Source organism: Rhinolophus ferrumequinum, chromosome 11 (assembly GCF_004115265.2).
Source record: "Rhinolophus ferrumequinum isolate MPI-CBG mRhiFer1 chromosome 11, mRhiFer1_v1.p, whole genome shotgun sequence".
In the NCBI taxonomy this organism is placed as follows: domain Eukaryota; kingdom Metazoa; phylum Chordata; class Mammalia; order Chiroptera; family Rhinolophidae; genus Rhinolophus; species Rhinolophus ferrumequinum.
Window position 1 is genome coordinate 33,671,278 of NC_046294.1, and position 18,302 is coordinate 33,689,579.

At 39.8% G+C, this 18,302-nt stretch overlaps 1 protein-coding gene across 2 annotated transcripts in view; it reads right to left on the reverse strand.

Moving 5' to 3' along the window:
- NELL1 (neural EGFL like 1) overlaps positions 1 to 18,302 on the reverse strand; it is a 755,117-nt gene that overhangs the window by 648,688 nt on the left and 88,127 nt on the right. The window lies entirely within an intron of this gene.

Below are 18,302 nucleotides of genomic sequence, written 5' to 3' on the forward strand. Positions count from 1 at the left end.
GTTTATTTTTTTATTACTGCCATTTTTACTTTCCCAAGCATTAAAAACAGAAGTCATCAGTGGGTAAGGGGGGAGGAAGGAGGGTGGGAGATGACAGTAAAGGGGATCAAATACATGGTGATGGAAGGAGAACTGACTCTGGGTGGTGAACGCACAATGGGATTTATAGATGATGTAATACAGAATTGTACACCTGAAATCTATGTAACTTTACTAAGAATTATCACCCCAATAAACTTTAATTAAAACAAAACAAAAACGAAAAACAGAAGTCATGTTGGATATCAGAGATTGAAATAAATGGTCAGAATGAAGAGATCAGCAATGTCTTTTGTGTTTGTTTTTTTACTTCCCCCTGCATAAAAAGCTGTAAGTGAACAACTATTTCTACCGTGTTTCCCCGAAAATAAGACCTAACCAGAAAATAAGCCCTAGCATGATTTTTCAGGAGGACATCCCCTGAACATAAGCCCTAATGCGTCTTTTGGAGCAAAAATCAATATAAGACCCGGTCTTATTTTCGGGGAAACACGATAGATAATGATTAAGGAAGAAAAGGTTAAAGCTACTCACATATGGAGCAGCATTTCAAATGATCATAGAATAAGCCATGTAATTGAGATTTTTCATTTCCCAGATGATCACATTTGCCAGATCCATGAAAAACTCCTCGCACCACCACTGCAGTCTGCACTTCTATCATAAAATGCTGCAGGCAACTCTGGCACACCCCTCCGACACGCACTGGGGCTCATACATTCATGGGGGGGGCAGACCGTTGTAGTCTGTCTCCTAAGCCTCTTTCTGAAGCATGTCAGCATCATTGCCATCAAAACTGGACCTGATCTCCCTGCTAGGCATTGCACAAGGTATTTAATATATGCTACCTACTTTATCACCCACAGAAACACACAAGAGTGACATTATTATCCCTTTTTAAATATTAAAAAACTGAGATTCTAGAATTAAGTAACATACCCAATTCAGGATTTAAATTTGGGTCTCAATTTGACAGCCTATATACTTTCTACCAGTTCGCTTGCCCATCTCAGAGGCACAGCAAAGTAGTAAAAATGGTCTCAACTGCCACTATCTCCCAGCAACTCATTCATACAGACAATTTAAACAGTACTCACCTAGACAGGTAACCAGTTACAATCCCTAGATTTGGAAGGACCTACTGGCTCTCCTCTAAGCCGCTGAGTTTTCCTAACCCAACCAGCCAGATTGTATTTCATCTAAAACACAAGATGCATCTTCTGTGAGAACCTAAATGAATATATCATGAAACTCAGCCTCTATTGTGCATGACTCCCAAATCTCATGTCAGAGAAAAATGCATATTTCTTGCTCATCTTTCACAGGGATCTTCCCAAGAAAGCAGTGCAAGGGGAAACAGAGTCAAGACTAGCCTCTGACCTACCTCATTTGCAAGAGGCAAATAATCAGGCCCAAGGTCATAAACTGAAGAGGTTACTTATACTATTGTAGCCGGTTCCTGGGCCCAGGTACACACTTATTAGTAATGAGAAATGTAATACATATTTCATAAGACTGCAAAAAAAATTCCCTTAATATAGAAGATATTCATTTTAAGGGAAGCCTCCAAATTTCTTCTAAGCAGCTAGAACATTAGAAGAATCAAACAATCAGGAACCTAAAAGGTTAAGAAGACCTTAAGATTATCTGGTCATTCATTAGTTTACTCAACATGTTACTGAACACATAGTGAAGACCTAAAAAAATGATTTAAATATAGATCCTGTTCTCAAGAGGCTTTGAACCTAGCAGAAAAAGAAACAAAAGATGTGTCCCTCCCATAAACGGCTAGAAACTAGCCTAAGAGAAACACATGGAAGGCAAGGGAAACTATCATTTCATGAGTGACTGCCATGTGCCAGGAACGGGCCATGTGCTTTCATGGACATCATCTCATTTAATTTCCTCAAGGTAGATCTTATTATCCCTCTGTTACAGATGAGTTCACGCATGACCAGAGATATTAAGTGCCTTGCCCAAGATCACACAGCTTCTATATATATAAAAGCAACATGATTTTATATTTGAGACCTTAACAAAATTAACACATCATGAGAAACCTCTCAATTATTTTCACCAATAAGCTACTGTGAGAGGAAGGAACATGACCTTGAAAGGACTTCAATAAATGACAATTAGAAATGCTCAGTGCTCCGATGATCATTGCAGCTTTATTTACAGTGGCCAAGACATGGAAACAACCAAAGTGTCCTTCGATAGATGATTGGATAAAGAAGATGTGGTGTATATACACGATGGCATACTACTCTGCCATAAGAAAAGATGCAATAATGCCATTTGTGACAACATGGATGAATCTTGAGATTATTATGTTAAGCGAAGTAAGTCAGACAGAAAAAGTCGAGAACCATATGATTACATTGATATATGAGATAGAAAACTGAAAACAACAAAGGAACAAGACAAACAAATGAAGAAACAAAAACTCATAGACACAGACAATAGTTTAGTGGTTACCAGAGGGTAAGGGAAGGGCGGTGGGTGATAGATGAGGGTAAAAGGGATCAAATATATGGTGATGGAAGGAGAACTGACTCTGGGTGGTGAACACACAATGTGATATACAGATGAAGTCGTACAGAATTGTACACCTGAAATCTACGTAACTTTACTAACAATTGTCACCCCAATAAACTTTAATTAAAAAAAAAAAAAGAGAAATGCTCAGAGAGATCACCTGATGGAATCATTTTCTAAAAAGGAGGCAGACACATCTAACGATTTAAACATTATTCCTGGGGTTATGACCTCATTGAACAAGTGCTCAATGTATTAGAAAAAGATCTTTAAAGATCACTTTACAAAGCACTGGAGTAAGCAGCAGTCACCTTCGGGTAATCACAATTATATAGATATGAGGAAAACAATCTGCCCTATTGTTAGGCGAGTAGACACTTGTATCTTTGGGTAAAGTTTCTGACAGCATCATGCACATAGTCTAGAAGTGCTATATCTCAAGCATCTTCAATGAAAGTCCAGAGAATGTGGGTTTTTTTTGTTGATCACTGCCCAAGGCATGACAAAGACACTGCATGGCTAAGTTATATCTGGATAAAACTGTTTCATGAGTGCTGGGATGGGAATAAGTCAATATTTCCAAGCAGTAACTCTTTGCTAAGAGAGATGCAAGGCTGAATCCTGACAGCAACTTGGATGAAGTGGTCATTTGGCCTGATAGCTTTTGGCTGCAGCCTGGAGGGAAGACTCGGGATTGGCAGTAGAGCTGTGTTACTCAAAGTACAGTCCACAGACTAGTATCATCACCGTCACCTGTGGAAATTCAGATTCTGGGGCCCCCACCAAGACCTACATGAATCAGAATCTGCATTTTAATAAGACCCCCAGATGATTCCCATGCACGTGAAAGATTAAGAAGTACTGCAGTAGGGTGCACCAGGTGTTGCTTTACTTCCCAGCCAGCTGGTCACGGGGAGGGAGGCAGAAGCCGGATGCTATGAGCAGTAAGAGCCCTGCGGTGCTAGCAGACAGAGGAAGGGTACTGGAAGTGATTGTCAGCAAGTGTCTAGCGAGCTCTCTGCCCCGACCAGTCCTCTGTCTTCAGGCTGTAAGTGCTTTGGGCTCCTCTTGGGATTTAGGGGAGGGACAGCTGGATGAGTGATAAAATCACTGGGCAGATTGTGTAAGTGGCATTTCTCCCCTTAGCCTTGGACCTCAGCCATGTGTGCTATTCCAGTGAACTATCTCGGCTCCCAGAAAAGCCTACTCATCCTGCAAATATCTGAAGACAGCAACGACATTCATTACTAAGTTCTCTTTCTCAGACCAAGCTTCCTCAGCGTCTTCCTTTATATTTCTGTCCATGACCTAGACGATGAGGCCCTCCTGGGCAAGGCTTCTGCCTCACTCCTCTTTTCAGATCCTTCCCCAGATTGGCCCCCAGGCTCTGGGTAAAATAGATCAGTCTCCCCCTTAAATACAGCTTCCAACTACAATGACCTTCCCATCAATTAACAGCGCAAGTGCTTGCATACAGAATGCTAGGAAGGAGGTCTTTCCCACCCTGTGTTTACACAGCGAAGGTTTTTAAACCTAATCCCTCGCTTGAGGCTGGGCAGACTCTGTCCAGAATCCACCTGGTTGCCCGCTGCTGGGATAATGAAGAGAAGGTGCCAAAAACACCATGAAGGTATCCTGTGCCCTTCTTCAGGTCAGGGGCCTCAAGGACTATGTAACTGGGAAAGACAAAAAAAGAAAGGCAATGGCACAATTTTTAAGTAAATATGTAGTAATGCAAAGAACTGGCCTCGGGATACCGAGAATCAATTTCAACCTTAACCATGCTACAAACCATGCAAGCTTTGGCAAGTATGTTCCCGCCTCTCTGTACCTGAACTTCTCCTGTCTGTTAAATGGAGTGATTTAGATCAGATCCGCAGTGCCCTAGGATTCCTTGGAAGGGCCTTAGAGTTTATGGCAATGAGGAAAGGATGGGGTGCCAGAGAAGCTTCCCTCTCACCTGTTGTACACATTGGCATCGCCATAAGATTTCATTTGAAGAAAAGAGATCCACTTCCCAAAATAGTCTGAAGTGACTGAACTAAATCATCTTTAAGGTCTGGCTCAGGTCTAAATTCATATACTGTTTTGCAAACGGAGATAAACTTTAAAAGAAACTGAATAATTGGTTGGTCAGTTAGTTTCACTGTACCCTTGACTTTTCCGGCAACACTTAGGCTCCAGGCTCTTTAGCAGCCTGGAGAAGAGAGGATAGGAGATGGCAGGTGTAACAAACGTAGCTACTAGTCACACCCTGTCCTTCTCCCTGGGCATACACCAGAGTATACGCATATTTCCCAGTCCCCTGGAATCGAGGAGGGACTGCATGACTAGCTGTCACCAACAAAACATGAGCAGAGATGATATGTATGACCAAGGCTAGGCATTTAAAAGAGGGTGTGCCGTATCCATGCCAGTTGCAGAGGGTCCGATAGGGAGCATTCTGACACCTTAGTGGGTGGCGGTGTCCTTAGATAGAATACAGCGGGGTCGTTAAATGACTGCCTGGAGCAGAGATACCGTTCCTCACACAGGCTAATACTGAACTGGGACTAAACAAAAATAAATCTTCAATAATAATAATCCACAGGGATTTAGAGGTTATTACATTTAGCGGTTATTAGACAGGCTACCTTGACTCATTAACGAGAGGTACAGGAACGTGAAACTGCGGAAAGGCAAAAACTGAGAAGTCACCATGGACACCAAGCTATTGCTAGACTACAAATAGAAAGAAATGGCAGGAGGCATGAGCAGAGTCATGTCGTGTCCTGTATGTAATAGGACATTGTATGGCCTAATATTCTGTTGGGCAAATGGTATTTTCCCAAAATACCCGGGTTATCTCCCATCTCACACACTCTTCTACAATATAATCTTAATGTTCTTTCAATTGAAAGGTGAAATCTATACCCCGCCCTGGAACTTGGGTGGTCCCGTCAGTGCTGTAAGGGTAAAAGTAATGCTTGGTGACTTCCAGCGCTGGGTGATAAAATATGGTGCACTTTCTATCTTCTTTGCCAGAACACTGGAGCTTGAAGTCCTGAGTCACTGTGTAAGAAGTCTGACTATCGTGGTTACCACCATGCTGTAAGGAAGCCCAAACCATCCTGGAGAGGCTGCATATACATGCCCCAGTCAACAGCCCCAGCTGGTACCCCAGCCAATATAAACACCAATATAAACACCAGACACATGAGTAGAAACACCTCCAGATGGTTTCCCCAGCTGCCCACTCTTCCCAGCGAAAACCACAAACACTGTGGAATAGAGATAAACCATCCCTCTGGAATTTGTCCAAATTCCTGACCCATGGCATCTGCAAGCATAATAAATGTAGGAATGGTTTGTTACACATCAGTAGAAACTGAAACATTCTAACTTTCTGTATACAGGTTTTTACCTTTACAAATTGGAACTATAATTTAGGTATTCCCTACTAAATGCTTGAGGTTATTGGCCAAATGATCAAATCTCGAAGTGCCAATTTTCTTCTCACAGCCCCACAGGCTTATAACTATGCGTTTTCTTCTAACATGAGGGAATGGAATTCTGACCCCAAAATGCAACTTAAACAACGTCAATAAATCATATCTTTTAAAATGCATGGATTTCAGAAGTTCTTTAAAGAAATATATTGGTATCTTTCTCACTTAATTCATTATTTCTCTTGTCTCAAGTTCCAACATTTTGGCCTCAAACTTCATGTTTACTAAAATAGAAGTGACCACCTCAGTGATCCTTTTATAAATCAGAATATTTTCTGTGGTTCCCAGCCCCAAGTTCCCTTCCAGTCTGCAGAGCTGTTTGACTAAATTAAAGGGAAGTCTTAATTTACCTGGAAAAAATTCCACTATTCCCAACATCGTCTTCCTTTATTCCGAGCAATATGGTATAGTCGTAAGACAATAGACATCAAAAAAATAATAAGCCTGGTATACATGGGGCTTCAGAGTCCAGCTAACTTGGTCCAATGTCTGCCTCAGCCATTTAACCCCTATGTGAATGAACAAGAGACATCATTTCATTAAGCTCCCTTTTCCTCATCTAGTAGAAAATATCTACTTCACAGGTTTCCTTTGCAGAAAGACATGACATAACGTTTGTAAATCTCCTTACAAAATGCCTAGTGTCCATTAGTGATTGATTTCCCTTCCGTATTTCTTTCCACAAACATGGAAAGGAACAGCCTCTTAGAGGGGCGACGCTGCCTTTTCTCAGAAAGCAGTGTTTCTCTGCCTTCCCCTTTCTCTTGTTTAGACTTGACCTCGTCATTTTATTTGCAGTTGTAAACTTACATATGAGTCTGTACTCAACCCTTTTAGAAAACATCCAGCTAAAGATTAATGGTGACAGCAATTACCAACTGCCTCTGTTGTTGAAAACAAAACAGTCACTGTTAAACGAAATGTGAAAATCAGGCTCTTTGCACCCATTCCAAACAGCTCCATTACAAACTTAAAAAGCATGCAAGTAGCCGTTCTGTTCTTACTAAAATATAGGCTACCTTCTAACTTCCCCAGATACTGAGAGCCGGGAAAAAAGATATGGAACCTTGGAAAATTAAGATAGAAAATAATTTTAATTGGAAGAAGAAATTTAAAATAAAAGCAACCAACAAAGAGCTAGTTTACTAGCACAAAGGGGAGAATCAATCATTAGTTTTTGACTGCTAGGGCCTCCACATACAGTCGAATATAAATATTTAATAAGCAAACAAGCAGAGGGAATGGAGCTTAGAATCACAGAACTGCATCTTATCTTAAACCTGAAGTAGGACTCCAGATCTCCAGGAACTCAAAATTAAGATGCTTCTAAATATCAAGATTTAAGAAATAGGTACCAAAATAATAACAGTATTAGCAGTTGTAGTTGTGGCCAACACACATAAAGCACTTTCTACGCTGCTCCTAGGTTTTACTCAGGACTTAAAGAGAAGGAATATTATTGTTCCCAAACAAGAAACCGAAAAAGTCATCAGTTTTCTCAACTTTATTAAACTTTTTATACCCATGGTTTAAAAACAAATGACTGTATCTTGCCATGTATAATGTGCTCCTGAGTATAATGTGCACCCATGTGTTAGGCCCAAACTTTCAGGGAAAATACTTGTCATTTTAATTTTTTAACTCAAATTTTTATTTGCTTACACTTAGGTCCTTTATTTTATATTATAAAGGAATTTTAGCACTTATTTTTTAACATATTAGGATACAAGAATGTTTATGTAACAAATAATAACAAAACACAAGAACAGATACAAGGTACAAGAAATTTTATGTACCAGTAACAAATTTACGATATTTACACATCATAGAAGGCCAAGAACTCTTCGCGGTGGCAAGCTTTTTGTAAGTTCAACAAAACTGATTATCGTATTCCGGGGTATTATTTTGCATAAGGATACCGTTGTTGACTTCTAGAGTTTTGATTTCTACACTTGTTGATTTCTACACATTTAACTCATAAACATAAATAAAAGAATTTCACTTTGAGTCTATGCTTGTCCTTGTAGCTGAGATGTGTCTCTTGGAAACACAGCATATGGTTGGGTTTAGTTTTTTGATCCGATCTGCTACTCTGTGCCTTTTTATTGGTGAGTTCAGTCCATTTACATTTAAGGTGATTATTGATATGTGAGGATTTCCTGCCATTCTATCTTTAGTTTTCTGGTAAGGCTGTGTCTCCATTGTTTCTTTGCCTTTTTGTTGTTGTGTATTATTTCTGTGTGGTGGTATTCTATGATGTTTCCCTCTGTTTCTTCTTTTATTACAGTATATATTTCAGTTCTGGATTTTTTTTGAGTGGTTACCCTTAAGTTTATGTAAAAGAAAGTTTGATATTTAGAGTATTCCATTTTCTTCAGCACGCTTACTTTCTCCATTCCCATATTCCAGTTCAGGCCTTTACTCTCCCCCTTTTTATGTTTGGTTGCCACAAATTGTCCCTGTTGATGGTGGTCGAATAGCTTCCTTTAGTATTTCTTGTAGTGCGGTCGTGTATTAGAAAATTCCCTCAGCTTTTGTATGTCTGGAAAGGTCTTTATTCCTCCTTCATATCTAAAGGATATCTTTGCTGGATTTATTATGTTTGGCTCATAATTTCTCTCTTTCAATAGTTTGAATATTTGGTTCCACTTCCTCCTGGCTTGTAGAGTTTCAGCTGAAAAATCTGATGATAATCTCTCCTTTGTAGGTTACCAGTCTTCTTTTCCCTGGCGGCCTTGAGGATTCTTTCTTTGTCATTGATTTTAGACAGCTTCAATACAATGTGCCTTGGAGAAAGCCTGTTGGGATTGAGGTAATTAGGTGTTCTATTTGCTTCTTGGATTCCAGGATCCAGTTCTGTCCACAAGTTTGGGAAGTTCTCATCGACAATTTGTTTGAATATATTCTCTGTTCCCTTCTCTTTTTCTTCTCCTTCTGGTTTGCCCATTATTCTTATATTACTCTTTCTGATGGAGTCAGAAAGTTCTTGTAGAGTTCTTTCATTTCTTTTAAGTCTCAAGTCTCTTTCTTCTTCCATCTGTGTAATTTCCAGGTTTCTATCTTCGATGTCACTGATTCTTTCCTCCATCTGGTCCACTCTACTACTCCTTTGTGCAGTTATTGTTGATCGATTAGTTGTAAATTCCAGGGGAGCTTTACAGAGGCTCACCTCATGCCTCCATTTTTATGACGTAGACCCATAATGGGCATTTTTATATGCTTGTCATTTATAAGGTATCTTATTTGTCATTTGTTGAGGTGTCTGTTCAGATCTTTTGCCCGTTTTTAAATGGGGTTGTTTGTTTACTTATTGTTGAGTTTTTAAAGTTCTTTGTATGTTTTGGACACAAATCCTTTAACAGATATATGTTTGGCAAATATTCCTCCCAGTCTGTGACTTGTTTTTTTCATTCTCTTAATAATGTATCTTGCAGAACAGAAGGTTTTAGTTTTAATAAAATCTAACTTACCAATTTTTCTCTTTCATAAATTATACTCTTGGTGTTGCATATAAAAACTCACCACCAAACCCAAGATCATGTAGATTTTATTCTATATTTTCTGCTAGAACTTTTATAGTTTTGCATTTCACATTCATGTTTAAGATCCATTTTGAGTTAAATTTTGTGAAAGGTGTTTAAGTCTTTCTCAAAGTTCATCTTTTTTGCATAAAGACGTCCAACTGTTTCAGCATCCTTTGATAAAAAAAGACTATCATTCCTTCCAGAGTTTTTATGCTATAAAAGCAAATATAAATATATTCTTTTTCCCCACCTTTCTAACACAGATGGTAGCAAAGTATCTCACTGTTCTACACTTTTCCCTTTTCATTTTATGTAACAAGAGATCATTCTTACACACAGCTTCCTCTTTATCCTTACAGTTTTCGATATTATTTGATACATATTCTCTCACTCCAAATTAAAATCACTTACTTCTTTATAGCACAAATCCAATTACTAGTTAAAGGCCTGTTTTCTTAAGGCTAAGCCAGGCTTGTATACCGTGAAAGCAAGATTGAAAAGCATATACAAAGGATGCACTAAACGCTAAGATAAATAAGTGGCAAGCACTGAGTGGTATAAAGACCTTTGGTATACATGTCTTCATTCAAGGAATTTGCATGCCACTTGAAGAGGTAAAACGAAAAATAGACAATACAAGCCTCGCCTTTAAAGAAAGGGCAAGGTATCCATTCTTGAATTGCCATCCAGTCAAGTTTCAAAAAGGAAATAGGTGTAGAAGAACAACGTAGATTGGAGGAAGGGTGATAAGAAAAGTGCTTCAGGCAGGTAAATGGAAGTAAGAACATGAAGACATGAAGAAATGTGTCTGGTTCTCTCAGGGAACAGAAAGAACACGTATGAAGAGCATTCATTCAGGATGTGTACAAATAGGAAAGCAGAGGAGCTGGGAAACAGCCAAAAGGGTAAATGAGCGCTAAATTTACAGAACCAATCTCTGACATTTAGCCCTTATCCTATAGCCTAGTGTTTCTCAAACCATTTTCTGCTCTGACAAATAGACAGGCAATGTTCACAGGCATGAAACACTCCCATAGATGTCAAAATTTTTGTTACGTTCTCTCTAACTCCAGTCCTTTCTCATTCCTCTCAGAAAGCCCATCAAATAAGTGCTATAATGTACCCTGACTCCATTCTTACATAAGTGAATCACAAATTTATATCTCCAGTCTAGACCTGCCTTCTGAGCTGTAAGCCTGTTTAACCAATTGTCTACTCAACAACTCCACTTGGATCCTTCATATTCAGTAAGCTCAAGATATAACTCCTGATCTTTCCTCCAAATCCTGGTCCTCATCCATTGTTGCCTACATTGAAATGAAAGCTAGAAACCTAAGCATTCCCTTTGACACTTTTCTCTCCCCTATGCTTAATGTGCAACCCATTGGTAAGTCCTATTGCTTCTGTTCCTCAGTATCTACTATATCCATCTACCCCACACCTCCTCCTCTGCTACCATCCTTACTCTAATCACCATCATCTCTTATTAGCAGCTGCATAGCTCCCAACTGGTCTACTTGAATCCACTCTGGTTCCCTCCAATCCATTCTATAGCCAAAGTCATCTTTTCAAACAAAAATCCAATCATGCCATCAATTCCTTCCAACCACCTCTCACCCCCAAACTTAAAATCCATCAGTGACTTCTCATTGCTATTGATCTTAAGACTAGAATTCTTAAACATGGCTATTAAGAACCCACATGCTCTGGCCCCTGTCCATCTTTCCAGCTTCGGTTTGTGCACTCTCCACTCTGTTCTCTGCACGTCAACCTTCTTTCAAGTCTTTGAACATAAGAGTTCCATGCTCCCTCCCAGCACAATGTGCTTGCACATTCTGCCCTGGCTGTCTTCTCCCATTCATTACCTGGTTAACTTCTACTCATCCTTCACTCTTACCTTAAATGTCACCTCCCAGAAAGACTTCACTGAGATGCACTCCACACCACCACATAGGCTTTTTCATGGGACTATGTTACTTTCCTTCACAGCATTTATCTGTTTCTACTGATACATTTCTCGCATTATTAAGATCTGCCTCTCCCAGTGATTGAAAGTTCTATGACTATACAGACCGTGTACGTTTTTGCTCATCATTGCACCTTCACAGCCTAGCACAGAGCCTAGAATATAGTAGAGACTGGATTATTATTTATGGAATAAATGAATACATTAATACATCTCTGATATTTATTACAGTGATAAATTATATATGGCACATCTCACAGTTGATTGTGCTACATCAAACTGCTTTGACATTAAAGTTGAGAATCACTCTTGTAGAAAATAAAAGTTCCTCGTCAAGGAAATTATTTAGGAAAAGCACCATTTAAATAATATACTATTTATAAAAATTTCTAACATTTATCAAGTTCATACCTTATGCCAGCTTGATAAGCACTTTATGTGCAATATTTCGGTGAATTCTTGAAACAGTCCTATGACTAGGGAACTGTCATTTTCTTCATCTAGCAAGTGAAGACACTAAGTCTCAGAAAAGTTAAATGACTTGACCAAAGTCAAAGCTAGAACAATGCCTAACCCAGACTCTCTCAGATAAAAGAGCCATGAAAATCAACACAGACTCACCTGTCCGTAACTGAAACTACCAACCAACCATAAGAGAAACTGGGAAGGCTGACAGCATGGCAGATAGTAGCACTGGGAGAGGCCAGTTACGCTGAGCTGCAGACACTGAACAAACCCCAGGTGGAACCCGACTCTGTCCATGGTGCTGATGGCGCCACACTCCTGGAGGCTGAGAGTGAGTGCCTTAGGAACGTGGTCTAGTGATCTAGTGCCTTAGGAACGTGGTCTAGTGATCTAGTGCCTTAGGAACGTGGTCTAGTGATCCCTGACTGCTTCTGTTAGAAAGACTTGAGGTCTCAATAAAATATAGAGTGAGGTGCATTGCACGTAAAGCACGTATCATACCTGGATTGCTTTAAGAACTCAGTAAGTGTCAACTATTATTATTGTAATTATTTAAATAATGCTTTTACTAAATCACTTCCTTGAGGAGGAACTTTTCTTTTCTACAATGATTCTCAACTTCAATGTCAAAGCAGTATGATATATCACAGTAAGCTGTGAGATGTGCCATATATAATTTATTACTATTAATAAAAACCTGAGTTTTACTAATGTATTCATTCCTTGATTCCAAATATTAACTATTAAATCTCGACTATTTGGTAGGTCCTATGCTAAGTTCTGAAGTTACAGTGATGAGCAAAAACAGATATGGCCTGTATGTTCATAGAGCTTGCAATCAGTGGAAGAGCCAAAGGTTAACAATATAATGGCACTACTAAATGTAAAGTTGGAAACAGAGGTAAGTACTGTGAAGGAAAGGAACATAGTTCTATGACAAAGCCAGACCAGCTTAAGCTGCCCTGAGATAAGGTTACCCAGATGACAAACACAGACTAAACATGAGCATTATAAAGCTTTTCACATGCATGTGTAGGGTTACTGAGAAGAACCACGTTTAGAGGTGAGCCTAGAATACGGGGCCCAGCTGGGCCCAAGAGTTAACATGTGTTCACAGTAAGACATCCAATAGGTGATGGGCTATATGATAAATCTCTCAGGGAGCCATTAAGACAAGTGTAGCAGTTTCCTTCTCAGCCCACTTGTCATTACAAAGCCTCCTCCTTCACCAGTATCCCTGCTAGTGGGAATAATGACTGAACATTTCCATGGTGCGGGTATTGCCATCTCCTAATCTGAATTCCCGGTACCCTCCTCGAAAAGGGGCACCTGGATCAGGTGAATTCATCTCAAATCAATTCACCTAAGGCTAATATATGTAAGTAAAATTTTGCCTACAGCATGTTTATCTAAAACAAAAATTTGACTAAAACCAATTTACCTTCCCATCGCACGTGAATTGTTATGAATTGCACAAACATGAATTTAATGTCAGCAGTACTATTAGGGGGAATTACCATTAAGTAAACTGGCTGTTAGGTAAATTTATTTTAGAATAATTCATTGTGGGCAAACTTGGAGCCCCGAAGCCCAATCTCTGACAGTTCAGAAGGTATATGGGTAGCTCCAGGCTCCAGGGCTGCCTCTCACATTCAGTAAATAGCCAGAATCTATCCACCTTCCAAAAACATTAGCGGGCTTCAAAATTAAATTTCACTGCACTGCCAGATTTCCTGTTATGTCCCCCATCTCCATCATCCCTGCTAAAGGCTGAAGGAGCTTCCTGCTCACCATCATCATGAAGCCGCCTTTATCTTAATCCCTGATCAGCTCAACCCATCCAGGCATCTGAGAGGTAGAGCTACTGTGAAAGCAGTGTCTGGTCTGCTGGCCACACTGTCTGTAGAAAGGTCTTACACGATGAGTATGGCTTTTAAGATGCAGTTGGACTGGAGGGGAAATTTACTAGAGATTAGGAGATATTTAGGAAGTATTCTTCTGTGGCCTTGGATATCAGAATGCAAGACGATCAGAGTCTTACTCACATGTTCTTGGAGTCTGACACTGTGACTAAAGCTTTCTCTGTACCCAGAGAGAGTTTGCTGGGCAATTGCTTTTGAATGCCAAGAAAACTTCCAATGGCAAGTCTCCTAAAAAGATGATGGAGTAATTGTTTTCCACACCAGGAATTTCACAATCACGTAAAATATACCCCTGCCTACCTTGGAAATGCATTCTTAATAAGAGTTCCTCCCTTTCTATCACACCAGGAGGCCTAGAAGAACTATTTTTCATGGTAAGAATCCTTTAACAGAAGTCATTACAATGAAATATACAAAGAAATTCTGCTGGTCTACTTAAACCACAAAGAAGTTAGATAAGAGAAGTGAAGAGAGGTTGGGGAAAGCAGTGGAGTTAATACAAAACTAGGTGTTACTCCCCATCTTATTTTGTCTGCCACAAACAGGCCAACAGGAGTACACATCATTCCAGTAATTCAAAAGCAGTTTCTCATTTGAGGCCTGGGAAAGACCTTTATAATTTGCTGCTTCCTTTAATTACAAAAAAACAGAAAACAGAAATTTTACAGTGAAGAAACCCGTCAGGAACCACTTTAACCAAGTGATCAAGGTTAACATGACAGTAATAAGATACAGCAACATTAGAAACTCCTTGACCTGATGTATAAAGAACATATAACTTCATTTCTATAGTATTCTTGCCCAAAAATGTGAAACTTAATCACAAGAAAATGTCAGAAACTCAAATTAAGGGACATTCTGCAAAATTACTGGTCAGTATTCTTCAAAAGTGTCGAAGTCATGAAAGACAAGGAAAGTCTGAGGAACTGTCACACTTGGGAACTTAAGGAGAAATAGTAACTAAATGCAACGTGGGATCCTAGAACAGGGTAAAAAGGAAACTAGTGGAAAAACTGGTAAAATTCAAATAAGGTGTGTAATGTGGTTCATAGTCCTGCAGCAATGTTAATTTCCTATTTTTTTATCATTTTTTCCATGGTTATGTAAGATATTAACATTATAGAATGCTAGGAGAGGGACATACAGGAACTCTGTACCATTTTTGCAACTTCCCTCTAAGTCTCAAATTAGTTCAAAAGAAAAAGTTAAAAAAATAAATTATTGTTTGCTCCCCGAAGAGGAAAAGCCAAGAAGGCCACACCAGTGGTTGCTATCTCAGTGGAAAAGTATGACATTTTTTATCCTTGAGAAAAAGGGGAGACTGAATAGTCCAGACATTCTCTCTTGAATTTACTTTTTCTCAACAAGACCTTGGTTCATGGCTTCTACTCATCTCCCCCAGACCGTGGATCATTCTTACAACAAATCAAGGGAAGCCATAAAGTCACCCTGGTTCCAACTGTCAAATCCACCTTCCACCTGTCACAGAATTGCAGGGAAAAAAAAACCTTAAGAAGAACAGCTAGAAAATGAGACACTAAAACTGATTGGTAGAGACTTTCTGGAAAAAAAAAATTATGAGAAAGGGATAAAGACAGCAAGAGGAAAAAAAAATTACGGGTTCTCTCATCCTACAAGAGATTGGGTAGGTATCGGAGAGTAGGGAAGGGCTAAGAGCACACAGAGGGCAGTTAATTACTGGGGAAGAGGAACCCCAAAACAGTCCCATAAAGCCCTCATCTCCAACCATCCCAAGCATGAAATGAGTTGGCACAAGGTCACTATTCTAAACCTTGGAAAAGAGCTAGGCAATGGCTCAGCAGTCACTAAGACAATGACAAATTTACTACTAGTAGTAGTAGTACTAGTATTAGTGCTACTACTAGTAGTAGTAGTAGTAGTACTATTACCACCACCACCACTATCAGTTCTTTTCCAGGTCTTCAGTGTTTGCAAGTTAGATGTAGAGGCCAGATTTCAAATCTGACTGATTTTAATAGGTATTCCAAGAGTAGAACATGCAAGATAAAGCAAGACATTAAGAAAAATTTAACCCATGCCTTTTGGGCTGAGAACAGAAAAACACTGGGGAAGAGGAACCCGTGGTTATATATGAATAATAATAACCACCACCACCACCAATTGTTGAGTGCCTCCTACGTGCCAGACATTGTCTCAAATCCTCAGAATAAATCCCTAGGGAAGATATTATATCTAGCTTACCAATGAAGAAGCTAAAGTTCAAAGATATAAAGTGAACCTACCAATATAACACAGCCACTAAGTGTTGGAGCCAAGATTTGAATCCAGATTTATGTAACACTAACGATGTGCTGTCTCCCCTGTCACACTGTATCTAGGATGTGGTGAAGGACATGAAGTCGCTGACACCAGCAAAGAGATACTGAGGCTGTTGGCACGGTATGCCGTGAAGGCCTGACATGTTCTTAATGTATTGTGCCCATCACAACAGCCGAGGGAAGTCACCTCAGCAAAGTTTCTCTTTCACAACCTCACCACTCTCCCCACAAGGAAGATTGTGTTTTCAAAAGTAAGAAAGATGATACATATTAACTCAGCATGAAAGAGACTGCTAGCTTATCACCAAACCCATGTACTTGTCTTCTTGGCACAGAGCTGGACTGCTTTCCTAGCCTTTCTTGCTGTTAGGTTATGGCCATGTGCTTGAATTCCAGCCGCTGGAATGTAAATAGAAGTAACTGATCTACAGCAGGTCCTAGTTCAGTGGCATCTCATTATAACATTGATGAGATGCCACAGAAATGTAACTCTTGTTTATATCAATTAGCTTATGGTAAAATTTGGCTTCATTCCATATCATTTCACTTCAAGTCATAGAATCTATCTTCAACATTAAGTGAGGACTTTTACTGCATGCTGTTTCCAGGATTGGCCCTAAACCTCTCGTGTATGAGTACAATCCTTCTCTTTCTGGTTGCTGGCAGGAAGATAGCCCTCAGAGCAACTTTGAGCACCACCTGTTGAAGAGGGCAGAATGACAAAATAGATGAAGCTTGGGTCTCTAACTTACCACTAAAAGAAGAGCTGCCTGGGAGAGATGAGTATCCAGAAATACCTGCATTGATCTATTATGTGAACAACAAATAAACATGGTACATCCCTAGCTATCACTGTCAATAAGAAAATGTCCCCTAAGATAAGCCCCAACAATTTCTCTAAGCCATAGAGAAAGCTTCCTGCCATTTCATTTGAAAACATAATAATGACCATAGAGAGTGTCTATAGTTTTATAGATGTCTCATTTGAATTTTAAACATCACATGAATGAAAACAATTTTATTTTGACAATGGATATCCAGGCTCTTCAGATCATAGGATAATATAAAGGATTCATGGATTAGAAATTATGCATAATGTTCACATCTTAAGAGGTACAATTAGAACTCCCATCTTACAGATGAGGACATGGAGACTAAGATAACCCAAGGAGTGATTCCTTCTTCTCTCTGTGCTCTCACCCCAAAACCAGGGCTGTTTCTTCACAATCACAGCGTCTCTCAGAATAATAATAGTTAAACCAACTGCCAGTAAGCAATAAATCCGGGTCTGAAATTCAGATCTTCTGGATGGAGAATGTACTACCCCAGGTGGAAACTATTTAACACACAAAAGCATACCCTCAGCAAATGCTAGTTGTCCCTACCTCCCTTCAGCCACATATAACCTCTCTAGAGACCCCCACTCTGTCCCTCTTCTGTGCAAAGGTCATGTTTACAAAGCACAAGCTAATTTAAACTGTATCAAATACTTGGTGGGGCTCCAGCCAAAGTTCTTTCTCGATTGGAGGAATTTTATGGTAAGAACTTCCATTGAAGCCAGCATCCACTGCCAACCTTGGGATGATTTTCCTGGAAGGGTATCACTCCCCCAACTAGCTCCTCAACCAAAATTGTGAAATCAAAATTAATTCTCCAGAAATTCACACCCACGTACCCAGAGACAGGAGTCCAGGACTGTGTCAGTAAAGATCTGAAAGACTATTGGAGACAGAATGTCAGCTATCCCCCAAGGTGCACTCTGCCCTCCTTCCTTCAGTCATGAAATTTTCATGGGACACATGGCCACTCAGAATAAAGGCCACATTCCTCACCTTCCCTGCAGCTAGGTGTGGCCATGAGATCAAGTTCTGGCCATGAGGATGTGCGCAAAAGTCACATGAGGGAGCGAGAAGCATGCTCTCCATTTCTGTTCTCCTTCATGCTGGCTTAGTGAACCACCATGAACCATGGGGCAGAAAGCAACACCCTAGAGACGGCAGGGCCACCATACAGAACAGCCTAGTTCCCTGAACCTGTGCAGCTGTCACTTTACCTCTGGA